The sequence below is a fragment of the Paracoccidioides lutzii genome (assembly GCF_000150705.2).
Source record: "Paracoccidioides lutzii Pb01 unplaced genomic scaffold supercont2.21, whole genome shotgun sequence".
NCBI lineage: Eukaryota > Fungi > Ascomycota > Eurotiomycetes > Onygenales > Ajellomycetaceae > Paracoccidioides > Paracoccidioides lutzii.
This window is the reverse complement of record NW_015440967.1, coordinates 4,772-18,863: the sequence shown is the minus strand read 5'-3', so window position 1 is coordinate 18,863 and position 14,092 is coordinate 4,772.

The following is a 14,092-nucleotide window of genomic DNA, read 5'->3' as shown; positions in this document are numbered from 1 at the left end:
TTATATAGATAGCTATTTCATCTGCTGTTTAAAGAGATAGTGATTAATTCTCAATCTATCAGAGTTGCTGAAAAGTGTATACAAATCTCTATCTAATTATTTATATTCTCAATTACTTAGATACTTCTTCAATTTTTAGAGTATAATATTATCTGCTGTCTTATCTAGTCACATCTATTTATTCAGCTTTTTATCAATTAATATTTATAACTACATCATTGACTTCTCATCTTAGTGTTATTTTCTTACAACAGACTCAATGACTAAACTGCACAAATAAATTTACATATAGATTTACAAAAATTGACTTAGATTGAAGAGAATAATTTTACTGAATAAATTTTAAATCTTGAAAAATATAAAAATAAAATATAAAATTGAGTTTGAAAATATTTACAACTTTGATAAACTAACTTGACAATAAAACTCTTTATAATTGTTAAAATTATTATTAATACTGAGAATCACAGCTAAATAAGTTTTTATAATTTAAAAATTGAGAATAAATAATTATAATTAAGTTAGTTAATATATTAGACTAAATTTTATTTTTATATATAATTTTTTAATATTAAAATCTATAGATAAATTAATTTAAAAAATTTATAAATAATTAAAAATCTAATATTAACTTTAATAATTAAATTATAAATAAATTAAAAATTATATAATTTATAAATTATTTATTTTTAATTATAAATTTTTATAAAATGAATATTTATTTATTTTTTATTTTAAATAAATATAATAATTATTTTATTATTATATTTTTATAATTACTATATATAATTTTTTTATAAATTTAAAAAAAAAAATATATATAAAAATTTAATTAAATAATAAATATAATTTATATTTATATTTAATATATATTATGACTTTAATTTATATATAAATAAAATAAATATTTAATTATTAATTAAATAAATTATTTTAATAAACTATTAAAATAATTTTTAAAAAATAGATTTAAAAAAAATTTTATTTATATATATATATTTTATTTTTATTGTTAAATAGTTTTTGTATTTACAGAGTATTTATTTATAAAGTAATTATAATATAATTATTATGCTATTATTTATTATATATCAACTAAAGTTAAAATAATAATAAAACAACAGCTTTAATTTATCTATTTAACTAAATAATTATAATAAAAATACTAAACTAAGAATTAAAATATGAAATAAATAAGTAATTAAATATATAAAAATAATTAAAAATCAGAATAAATTAATCTTTAAAATGTAATAAAGTAAATTAATTTTAATTTATATATAAGTAGCTATACTATAATATTATTCTTTGATTAAAAAAAATACTTGCTTTCAAGTAACTATATTATAAGCAAGAAAAGAGCAAAAGAAAATTTATTAAACTTATCAGTATACTAATTATTTTGATTATTATTCATCAGATTTTTATACATATTTTATTTTATATTTTGTTACAACGCAGTTGCTTGTATATAAATTAAAATTAATTTACTTTACTATACTTCTAAGGTTGATTCATTCTGATCTCAATCATATTCAGTTGCTCATGTTGATTTGATTCAATTCTCAATCACCTTTATATATTCAGCTGCTCATTCATTCTTTATTTTAATTCTCAGTTTAGTATTCTCATCACAGCTATCTAGTTAGATAGATGAATTGAAGTTGTTATCTTATTATCATTCTGACTCTAGTTGAGCTATAATATAATACTAAACTTCTCTTTCTTAAAAAGCCTTAGAGATTGAGTAGCAGACCTATATTTATATATTTATATTTGTATGAGCTTCTTAGTAGTTGTGACTATGCTAAATACTTAAATCTATATCTATATATATATTTATATATATCTATATCTATATCTGTGTAGCTTTTCAGTGGTTGCGACCGTGCTGAGTGCTCAAAACCTTTGTTAATTTTTATCTTTCTTACTTTCATTTTGAAAGCTTCTATTGCTGTCCTTTACCAGGAATTTGAGAGTACTATTAAAAAGCTTCATCAAAATCAACAGCTCCTAATCTCAATCTCAATCCTGACTTGTCTGAATTCATCACTGTCAGACCTCAATTGAATTCCTGGCAGTCTATATCACTAAGTTGAATATATTCTCAGGAGGTCAATATGATGCCAAAGCTCTGTATACTAGCTACTTGTCCTTATACTGCTTATCATACTGCTTATCAAAGCACTTTAGGATCAGATCCTCTAGGTTCTTATACTCATTTATTAAAGTACTTATTTTCATACTGCTTATCAAAGCACTTTAGGATCAGCATCTTCTAAAGAATCAGTATCATTTTAAAATTCAGTATTCAGAATTAGCATAGATCAGCACTTCTCAAAAATTAGTTCTTTAGCATCAGCACTTCCTAGAGAATAGAATCAGTACTTCATTAAGATTCAGATTACTACATTACTAATTTTCTATTTTATGAAAGATTAGAGATAAAATCTATTACTACTTATTTATGTATATAAATACTTTAAATTCTTAAAGTTTTTTTTTGAAAGATTCAGTAATTAGCTACTATTCAATTCTATATATATATTTCATCCATTGCTATTCTCTTACCTTCATAGTACTCACAGTACCTATATATCTATCCTTTTATAATATTAGTTATAAAGCTTCTTATGCTTTTTTTTAACACTTAGTTTATTCATTTTAGTATCTTTATAGTTTTTAACCACTCTAATATATGTTATCTATTAAGTCTATAATAATAAATTCAAAATATAATCTATGAGCTAATACCCTACATGTAATATTTAATGAAGAAGTGCATATAGAAAAAACTTTTTATAAATAATCATCAAGTCTTACTTCAGAAAGAAACACTGAAGCATCTTCTACATCAGTTGATGAAGAAATTCAGATAGTTCAATAAAAGTAAAAACAGCTAAAGATATATAAAAAAATTCTCAAACTATAACAACAAGTCAATACACTTAGTGCATAACTTCAAATCTCTAAAAGCAAGCAGTATGAAGCAGAGTCAATAGATTACACTATTAGTGTCAATCTCACTTCTTTCAAGCCTCATCTTATACTAATTTAAAAACTCTTAAATGAGTTTAAGATAAAAAATCTCAAGGAACTAAAAGACTTTATCTTCTCAAATCTTGCCTTTTATGCCTATCAAAGATATTACTTTGAAGATGATGATAAATACAAGATTCTTGAAGCAGTAACATATTTTAATACTAAACTACAACAGAAATGATTATAATACTACATTAAATTGAAGACATCAATTACCTGAGATGAATTCTATTACTGAATTTATATCAAGATCATCAATTCAGATAAGGCAAGTCAAGACTATGAGTTGAAGTATCAGACATTAAGGCAATCTCAAGATCAAATTATTCATGATTTTATATCCACTTTTCAATTAATTGAGAATCATCTTTTTGAGAAATATAGTGATCATCAGCAAAAGATATATTTATTTGATAAGATTCTACTTTTTCTTTATGCAGAATTTGAGAAATATATAGTCAAGCTATGAGATCTCTTCTATGATGCTTTCATCATGAAATTGACTATTGTGAAGAGTAACATTTCAAAAATTATCATATTAATAAGCACAACTACACAATAAAAGAGTGCTACTTATAGAAAAGATTCACATGATAATACATCAATAATACTTAAAAAGAAAAGCTGAAAATGCAAGAAGTACTCTGATATCTGATATGATGTCTACTAAATATTTACACACTTCAATGCAGACTGCAAAGCTCAGAAGAACAAGCTCATTGAAGACAAATCCTCAACTTCAAAGCCTTCATCAGAGCTCTCTTTTAAATCAAATTTAAAAGAGACAAAAAATGAATAAAAAATGTCATTCATACTACAATAATAACTCTCAACATATTTAAAAGTCAGTAATCACTAAGTCTATTCTTTCTTCTTTCTGTTCAAATTTTAACACTCATAGAAGATATATTAATTCTCACTTTTATAGATTCTGAAGCTCAGGTAAATTTTATCAGTGAATTCTGAGTCAAATCATATAAATTATAATCAACAAAGTACATATCATACAGAATAAAGAGATTTAATGATCATCAAATACACTTATTTGAAATCATTAATCTAGAGGTAGAAGTCTTAGATAGCAAAGAAACTATAGTCAGAAAATCTCACTTCTTTTATATTACTAAACTTTTAGACTATGATATGATATTAGAATTTCTTTGACTTAAACAATATAATCCTCTCATTAATTTAAAGGATAAAGAATTTTATTTCTATCAAATATTAAATAATCAAAAGATAGCTCTGAGTATGATAAATACTGCTAATGAATTACTTATTGATGCTTTTGACTATGTACTTACAATAGTACCTGTCTTAATCTCATAAGCTCATAAGCCTCTTTCTGAAATCTTAATACTGTCAGAAGTTAGCTTACTTATAAATACAGCTTTCATCAATGATCTGCTCAAGTATGTTTAATCATATATGCATCTTTTCTCTGAGAAAGATGCATTTAGTGCATCTATACCTGATGCAAAGTACTCAATTGATCTCAAGAAAGAAGTTAGACTTTTATTCATATATATCTACAACTTCTCTAAAACAGAGCTGAAAACTCTTCAGGACTACTTGAATAGTATACTAGAAAGAGACTGAATATCTTCTTCTCAGAGCTCTGCAGATGCTCTTATTTTCTTTGTTTCAAAGAAAAATGAAGGTCTATAACTCTGTGTAGACTACAGAAATCTGAATCATCTTATAATCAAAAACAGATATTTATTAGCTTTTGTGAGTAAGATGTTAGATAGACTTTTTGAAGCACAAGTTTTCTTTAATATTGATCTTAGAGATGCTTATTACAGAATATACATTCAGCACAGTGATAGATGAAAAACAGCATTTCATATATGATATAATTGCTTTAAGTATAATGTTATACCTTTTGAGCTTGCAAATACCCCTATCATCTTTCAAGTCTATATAAACTACACTTTAGCAGATCTTCTTGACATATACTATATGATTTATTTAGATGATATTCTTATCTATTTAAACTCAATGAATAAGTATAAAATACATATACAAAAGATTCTTGAACATCTAGACTACATAAATCTATTTGTAAAATATATTAAATATAAGTTTGTTAAAAATAAAACCTCCTTCCTGGGGTTTATTATTGGACCTCAAGGCATTGAAATGAAATCAGATCAAGTGGCAATTATTACAGAATGATTAATCTCAACTAGTGTTAAAAAAGTTTAAACTTTCTTAAGATTTGCAAACTTCTATCATCACTTCATTGAAAACTACTTCAAAATTGCAGAGCCCCTTTTTGATCTCATAAAGACTTCAAAGAAGAGAGAATGAAAGCTGCAGTTCACATAGACAAAAGACACTTAATGTATCTTTGATAATCTAAAAGAATACTTTATATGAGCTTCTCTACTTGCTCATTTTGACTCAAACTGAGAAATTCAGATTGAATCTAATATCTCTACAGCAATAGTAACTATTATTATTTTTCAAAAATAAAATGATAGTTAATAGCACTCAATTACATTCTGATCTCATAAACTTCTAGATGCAGAAATATGATATGATACTTGTAATAAGAAACTTCTTACAATCATTACATCTTTCAAGAATTGATATTATTATTTAAAAGAGAGTTAATATTCAATTTGTGTCTATTCTGACTATGTCAATCTTCAGTATTTTATGACAACTAAAACACTGAATTAATATTAGTCTAGATGAGCAGAAGTAATGTTAGTATATAACTTTATTCTGCATCACTGCTCAGATAAACAAAACTCAGCTGATGAACTCAGTCACTGTGTAAATTATATTGATTCTTTTCATAATGAAATCATGTTTTTTATTTTATAACAGAAGCTTTATCATAGTGTTAAACAGAATTGAGAATTTAACTCTCATAAAAAACTTACAACTCTTGTTAACTACATGTGAATCTATGATTAGTAGCATACACTTTATGTGGAACCTCTTAATTTTAATGCTCTGAGCTCTGAATCTCTCTTAAATCTCACTCTGAGTGCAAATTCTCTCTTATCACTACATCTGATGCTCACTCACAAGTTCACATCACACTCATCAGAATCATTCAATATGCTGGTCAGAAAACCTCTAAGAGAAAAAAATCTAATTTCAAAGAAACATCTTAAGAATTGAGATATTTTCAAACTGCTGATTAATACTGCTACAGTCTTTGAATAAGTATATATAGATATGCCAGAGTCTCTCATCTCTCTTCTTGTTAAAGCATAAAACTTAGACTTTTTTGCAATAGCAAAGAAGCAGAAGATAAGAGATAAAGATACAATCTTGAGTAGTAATATATTCTGAATTATCTTAAAATATAGCTTACTTCAGACAAATAATAGAGTTTATATTTTACTGTAACAAGCACTAATCAAAGAGATAATTTGCATCAATCATAATGACTTACAAGAGAGTTATTTTGGCATAAAACAGTTCATTGAATATGTTCAAAGTAAGTACTATTGACATGATCTTACTCAGAATATCACTAAACATGTTTATATTTATAATACTTGCTAGAGGATGAAAGTGCATCATTACAAATAGTATAGTGAACTTGACTCAATTTCAACATCAATTAATTTATGACAAATTATCACTATGAACTTTATCACTGACCTCCTAGTCACTACCTGGCTAGATAAGATCTATGATGTAATTCTTGTCCTAGTTGATATCTTAATCAAATATACTTTATATATTTTATGTATAAAAGATATTTATAAGGGGTTGAACCTCTAGATTTGCTCTGGCTGGCTGACTCAGCCTAGCCATCATTTGCACGTGTGCACGTGATCATGCTACGTGAGCTTGCTTAAGCTTGAGTTCTCATCTCATTCTTTTCTTCCCTTTCTCAAGCAATTTGTCCTTGTTATATAGGAGGACTAGCCTCTAGTTCTTAGAGCTTAACCCTTTACATTATGAATTGCTTTACTCCTTTCATTGATAGGCCACTGGGAGCCTTAATTCTGTATCACAAAGCTCAGCAAATGTGCTGACATATGATAGGCTATTGAGAGTCTTAAATTCTGCATCATGAAGTTCAGTGATAGCACTGGTATATGAATAGACTGGGTTAGCAATTGTGCTAACAAATGAATAAGCAACATTGAAAACATCTAGCTGAATGAGATAAAGCAGCAGACTTGTACAACAAATGGATCAACATGAAGCAATGAGCAGGAATGCCCTCAGCAGCTTTGAACAACAATGAATAACCTTTCTTCAACAGCAGGAACAGGTCTAGCATGAGAACAGAGATTTAATAGCAGCTCAGCAAGTTGAAATAGCTAATCTACAACAAGCTTTGAACATTCTGACATCAATCCTCTCTCAATTGAATCTGCAACCACTCATTGCAGTCAGAAGATCAAAGATCAAGCTACTGGACTGTGAGAAGTATGATGATTCTAATCTGAAGCACTACCCTCAGTGAGAGCTAAAGCTTCAATCAAAACTTAAAGTCAATGAGAAAGCTTTAAGTAATAATGAGGAATGTGCTTGGTATGTGTACTCAAGACTGAAAGAAATGACAGCAGCTTGAGTTTACTCCTGAGTTGAGGATAATAAGAACAAGATCAACTTCACAGTAGAGAGCTTACTGGAGCAGACATGCATGCTCTTTAGTGATTCTGCATGACAGAAAAAGACTATGTAAAAGCTTAACAATCTACAACAGAGTAGAAGAGCTCTCTTTGACTTTCTGTCTGAATTTAATCAGCTACTGCTGGAAGCTGATGGTCACAGATGAGATGATCACATTAAAAAGAGATATTTGAAATCTGCTCTAAGCATGGAGCTGAGGGAAGGCATGATGAGTGTAAGAGAACCATTTCTCTATGAGAATTACTGCAAGGAGTTTAGATTAGTTGATCATCAACTCTCTGAGCTTAAGACTTTAAGACAGTGGTCTAAATATCACAAGAACAGATCTTCTTCAGATTATACAACATCTAATTCACATTCTCTACTTCATCATGCTGTTCTTGACTGATGAAACCAGTCTCAAGCTTCCACTGATGATCTGATGGATCTCTCTCCTGGTGCTGTGATCTCAAGTGCTCATCACACCAAATTGATAAATCAGACAGAGGTTAATTGATGAAGAGAGCAAGGCCTGTGCCTGAGATGCAGAGCTGAAGGTCATATGATTAAGAGCTATCTGTTCAAACCTCTCAGATGCTCTGCTATCCCCACAATAGCTAAGGTGATCCTCAAGCTGGTACTGAATGATGATGATGTGAATATGAGTGAGGATTTGAAAAAAGAGTAGCTCCAATCAAAAGACACTGAAAGAAGCAAAATAAGGAGCTTATGAGAAAGCAATGAAGAAGATTTAAATCTAAGATGATATTCAAACCCTTCACTATCAATGCTCTAGTAGATAATGTCTTTTTGACTAGAGCAATGATAAACAGTGAATGTAATGTCTATGTTTTATTTCTCAATCCTACATTAATAAGCATAAGCTCCTGTGCATTGAAATTCCTCCTGTTAAAATGACTGGCTTTGAAGACTCCATGGGACTCTCCACAAGCATAGTAATTGGCATTCAAATTGATATAGATGATCATGTAACTGAATGAGCCTTTCTCTACATGGTGAATAGATTACATGATTATGATATGTATCTAGGTGACTCCTGGCTGGCCCAGCAAAAGATGACTGTGATCCCTTATTGAAGAATTGTGAGATTTGAAGAGAGTGGCATAGAGGTAGAGTCTAGTTCAAATGCAAAAGCTGATGTGATTTCCATCTCTGCTGTAAGCTTCTCTAGGCTTGTGAGCACTTGAGAGAAGTGAAACATTGAGATCTTCACTGTCAGTTTGACTGACATTCAAAAGACTCTAGAAGTGAAATCAAAGATTGATCCTAGAGAAAAGCTGCCTGAACATTATCATGAGTTTTTGGACATATTTGATAAGGAAGTTGTCAACGCTCTACCCCCACTTCATGGCCCAGGTAGAAATCATGAGATTGAACTGATTAAAAAGACTGATGATAGCACAGAACAACCCTCTTTGAGCTCATTATATAATATGTCTCAAGAGGAACTACTGACTTTGTGAAAGACTCTTACAGATTATCTAGATAAGAGTTTTATTAGAGTTAGCAACTCCTCTGCAGCCACCTCTGTACTATTTGTGAAGAAGCCTGGGAGTGGGCTAAGATTCTGTGTGAACTATTGAGCTCTTAACAAAATCACTCAAAAGGATTGATATTCTCTATCATTCATCAGTGAGACTCTATAGTGAATTGAACAGACTAAATGATTCACTAAGCTGGACATTATTGCAGCTTTTCACAAGATTTGAATTATGAAAGGTGATGAGTGAATGACAGCCTTTAGAACCAGATACAGGCTATTTGAGTGGCTGGTTACACCCTTTGATTTGGCCAATGCTCTGAGCACATTTCATAAATATATCAACTAGGCATTACATGGATATCTGGATGACTTCTGCTCAGTCTATTTAGATGACATCTTGATATTTTCCTCAAGAAGCTTACAGGAGCATTGTGAGCATGTACAAAAGATGCTTATGCATCTACAGAAAGCAGGCTTGCAAGCAGACATCAGAAAGAGTGAGTTCAAGGTGAACAGTATAAAATATCTTGAATTCATCATTGAAGCAGACAAGGATATATAAATAGATCTGGAGAAGGTTAAAGCTGTTTTGAAATGAATAACATCTACTACTCTTAAAAATGTACAAGGATTTTTAGGCTTTGCCAATTTCTATAGACAATTTATCAGAGATTTCTTAAAGATTGCAATCCCACTGACAATTCTTACACACAAGAATGTTTCTTTTTTTGTGAATGAGCAAGGCTGAGGAAGCTTTTAAGTGTCTAAAATCAATGTTTATCTCCACTTCAATTCTGCTTCAATTTGACCCTGACTGTGAGACTATATTGGAAATGAACTTCTCAGATTATGCCTCAGGAGGAGTGCTGCTACAATATGATGAGCAGAGCATTCTACACTCATGTGTCTTCTTCTCTCACAAGCATTCACCTGCAGAATGCAACTATGAGATTCATGATAAGAAGTTATTAGTGATAATTGAGTGTTTAAAGAAATGGAACACTGAGCTATAAAGTGTAAAGGAATTCAAGATCCTCACAGATCATAAGAATCTAGAATACTTTATGACTACACACAGACTAAATGAAAGACAGCTATGTTGAATAGATATTCTCTATCAATTCAACTTCAGAATTGATTACTGGTCAGAGAAGTTGAATGCTGGACCAGATGCTCTATTGTGAAGAGAGCAGGACATGTCACAGAGTGCTGATGATGAGAGAATCAAGCAGAGGCAAGCTCAACTACTTAAGTTTAATGTACTGGCATCTGGAATGAAATCAATAGTGACTGCTGCCAGTGTGGAACCTGAGATATCTCTTCAAGCTCAGTGAAATGAGGCTTACAAAAATGACAAGATCCTGTAGTGTCTGAAGCAAATCCTTCATGAGGAAAGATTCAGATTTTCTTTTGAACTCAGCATTAAGATCTTCATCTCTGAGTGCTCTTTAAATGAGAACAGAGAGCTTCTCTTTTGAGATCATAAGTGAGTGCCAGACTTCAAACCTCTTTGAACCAGGTTAGTGCATAAGGCTCATGACTCACCTCTTACCAGCCATCCTGGGTGAGAGCAAATGGCAGGAGTTCTAAGATGTGAGTTCTACTGATCAGACTATGCCACTGATGTGAGAAGAATGATCAGAAACTGCTATCTTTACAGATCAAATACTGCATGAAGAGATTGATATCAGAGACTGCTTAAGCCTCTCCTCATTTCTGAATGCATGTGGCAGGAGCTTTCTATGAACTTTATCATGAACTTACTAAGCTCTAAAGAATACATGAACATCATGATTATAATAGACAGACTAATCAAGGAAATTATATTAAAAGCAGTTAAGAAAACTGATGTGAAGACAGTGACTAGAGAGTTTCTTTGCAACATTATCTTTCAATATGGCATTTCTAAGGCAGTAGTGTCAGATTGAGAGTCAGCTTTCATAAGCATGTTTTGAACTCAGGTATGTGAGAAATTAGGCATTAAGAGATGACTCTTTACAGTCTATTATTCAGAGACTAACAGAGCTACAGAGCAAATGAATCTGATTCTGAAAATCTATCTACACAAGTACATTAGCTTTCAACAGGATGACTGGCATGAATGACTCTCTCTAGCAGAGCTGGCCATCAATAATAGAGATGCTGCCTCAACAGGTGTGAGCTCATTCTTTTTAACACATCTTTTTCACATCTCCTTCATTAATATAGCTGATGCACTCTCCATTGAAATATCATATAATCTCATTGAGTTTGCAGATGATTATATGAGGAAGGCCTGTGAAGTGTTGAAGTGAGCTCAAGTAAAAATGACAAATGCTCAGCAATCTCAAAAGAAATACATAAATAGATGAAGAGACTCAGCTTCAAGCTTTCAACCTGAAGATAAGGTCTGATTGAGCTTAGAGAACATGAGAACTAATCACCTGTACAAGAAGCTAGACATAAAATACAATCAATATATCATGCTAGAAAAGATAGAATTCTATGCTTACTGACTGAATATCTTACTCAACATTCACAATGTCTTTAATGTAAAGCTTCTACATGCTGCAGTGACAAATCTCCTGTCTAGTCAGAGACAAACTGACTGACAGCCATTCACTATAGAGACTCCAAAAGAATCTGAGTTTGAGATTGAGGAAATTCAGAGTGAAGGAACCTATCAGAGGAAAAAGCAATACCTTGTTAAATGAGTAGGTTGGGCTGAGTCTACATGGAATGACATGAGTCTCCTACAAGAAGCAAAGGTCTTGAATGCTTGGGAGGCCTCTCAGCAGGCAAAATTAGATGTAAAGAGAGCTTTAAATAGTCATAAAGGCCTGTAACAAAGAGGGAGAAGGAGGGTATTATAAGGAGTTGAACCTTTAGATTTGCTCTGGCTAGCTGACTCAGCCTAGTCATTGTTTGCATGTGTGCACATGATCATGCTATGTGAGCTTGCTTAAGCTTGAGTTCTCATCTCATTCTTTTCTTCCCTTTTTCAAGCAATTCGTCCTTGTTATATAGGAGGACTAGCCTCTAGTTCTTAAAGCTTAACCCTTTACAATATTATTGCAGAAGATCTTGCAAATATTATCTATACTCATGCTAATAGCATCTTTAACATCTTTGAAAATCATGTTTCAAACAGAGAAGCTTTTTTCATAAGTTGATATTGATCAACTCTTTGTTATCTATTTAAAGTCAAATAAAGGTTATTTACAGCCTTTCATTTACAGATAGATAATCAAACTAAATATCAGAATCAGATACTGAAGCATTATTTTTAATACTTTATAAATTTTCATTAGAATGACTGAGATAGATGACTGTTTTTAGTGCAATTTATCTATAACAATTCATGACATAGCTCAATCAATGAAGTTTCAACTCATGTACTCCTCAGCTACAGACCTGCCCTTTTAATTGATGTCAGTAATTTATTTTATTCAAGCTCAATTGAGATAATTGATCAGATCAAAGAAATATAAATAATACAGAAAAAAATTCAAAAATAGCTGAAGAAGATTAAAACTGTATAAAAGATGTACTATAATTTCAAACACAGTGCAAAGCACTTTCATGTGAGAGATTGAGTGTTTCTCAATACAAAGAATTTCTACATGCTCTGCCTCACTAGAAAATTAAATCATAAATTTATTAATTCTTTTTAAATTATTGAATCTTAAAATATACAGATATTCAAACTCTCTTTTTCACACTTAATGCACAACATTTACTCTGTCTTTCATATTTCACTGCTTGAATCTTATAAAATAAGAGATGACACTACTTTACCTCTAGTATTAGAGCTAGTAGATGATAAAGAAGAATTTCAAATTGAGAAAATATTAAAGAAAGAGAAATATTAGAGTAAAAAATGATATTATGTATACTGAAAGAGCTATAAACCTTCATATGATATATGAGAATCTCTTGAAAATATTCAAAAGACTGAGACATTTGATATTTTTGAATAACAAAAATCATAGTGACAAGTACATCAGACTCACTCTAGAAAGTGCACTAAGTACTAATTCTTCCTCATGCATATATTCTTTTCACTACTTTTTTCTAAATGAGTTTTTTTTATATAGTTTTAATGAGGCAAGCAAGATATCAAAAAATTATCAAGTCTTCAGAAAAAATTCATTTCACTATTGTCTAAACAAGTCAATAGCTCAGATGTATATCTCTAGTTTCTTCTGATTTAATTTCTATTTATAATTATCACAGTTATCATATACTGCTCAGAAACAGCAATTCTTCTCTTCTCAAGCTCAATACTTTCCTTCTTAATTAACTCAGAGTTCTTCATCTTATACACAACTTCTTTCTCTATATTCTTTCACTTCTCATTCTCATAGAATATTATTAGTACACCTACAGTCTCAATCTGATACTGAGTATAATTGACAACATCAATCAAAACAGCAGTACAAGCTTTTATTAAATGAATACTATGAGAGAAAGCTGTCAACACTGCTATTAGACACAGCAGCTTGACTCAATAATATGAGATCTTCACTGACTTCACTCACTCTGCAAAGAACAAAAGTCTTAAAGAGCAAGTAGCTGACTCAACTCAGAAGAAAGAGCAAGTTAGATAAATAATTATTAATCATCACAATGAGCAAAGAAGTTAAAGATATATTATACTCATTCAGATATATAGCTTATGTGCAAGATGACAAGGATCATAGTGTTTTCTACAGCAGAGATAATCACATATCACAGACAAACTACTCAGCTTAAACAAGTATCACTCATAGAGAATATCTTTAAGACAAAGTTAGTTACATGATCAAACAATCATGAGCTATGACTCAGTAGATTTATAAACTGTTATCACATATATAGTGATATCAAATACATTAAAAAACAAAAGAACTTACTCAAAGAGTTCAGAAATTGATTCTATCATAATAACAAAGACAAAAAAAAAATGAAAAAAGCTTCAAGATTAGAGACAGC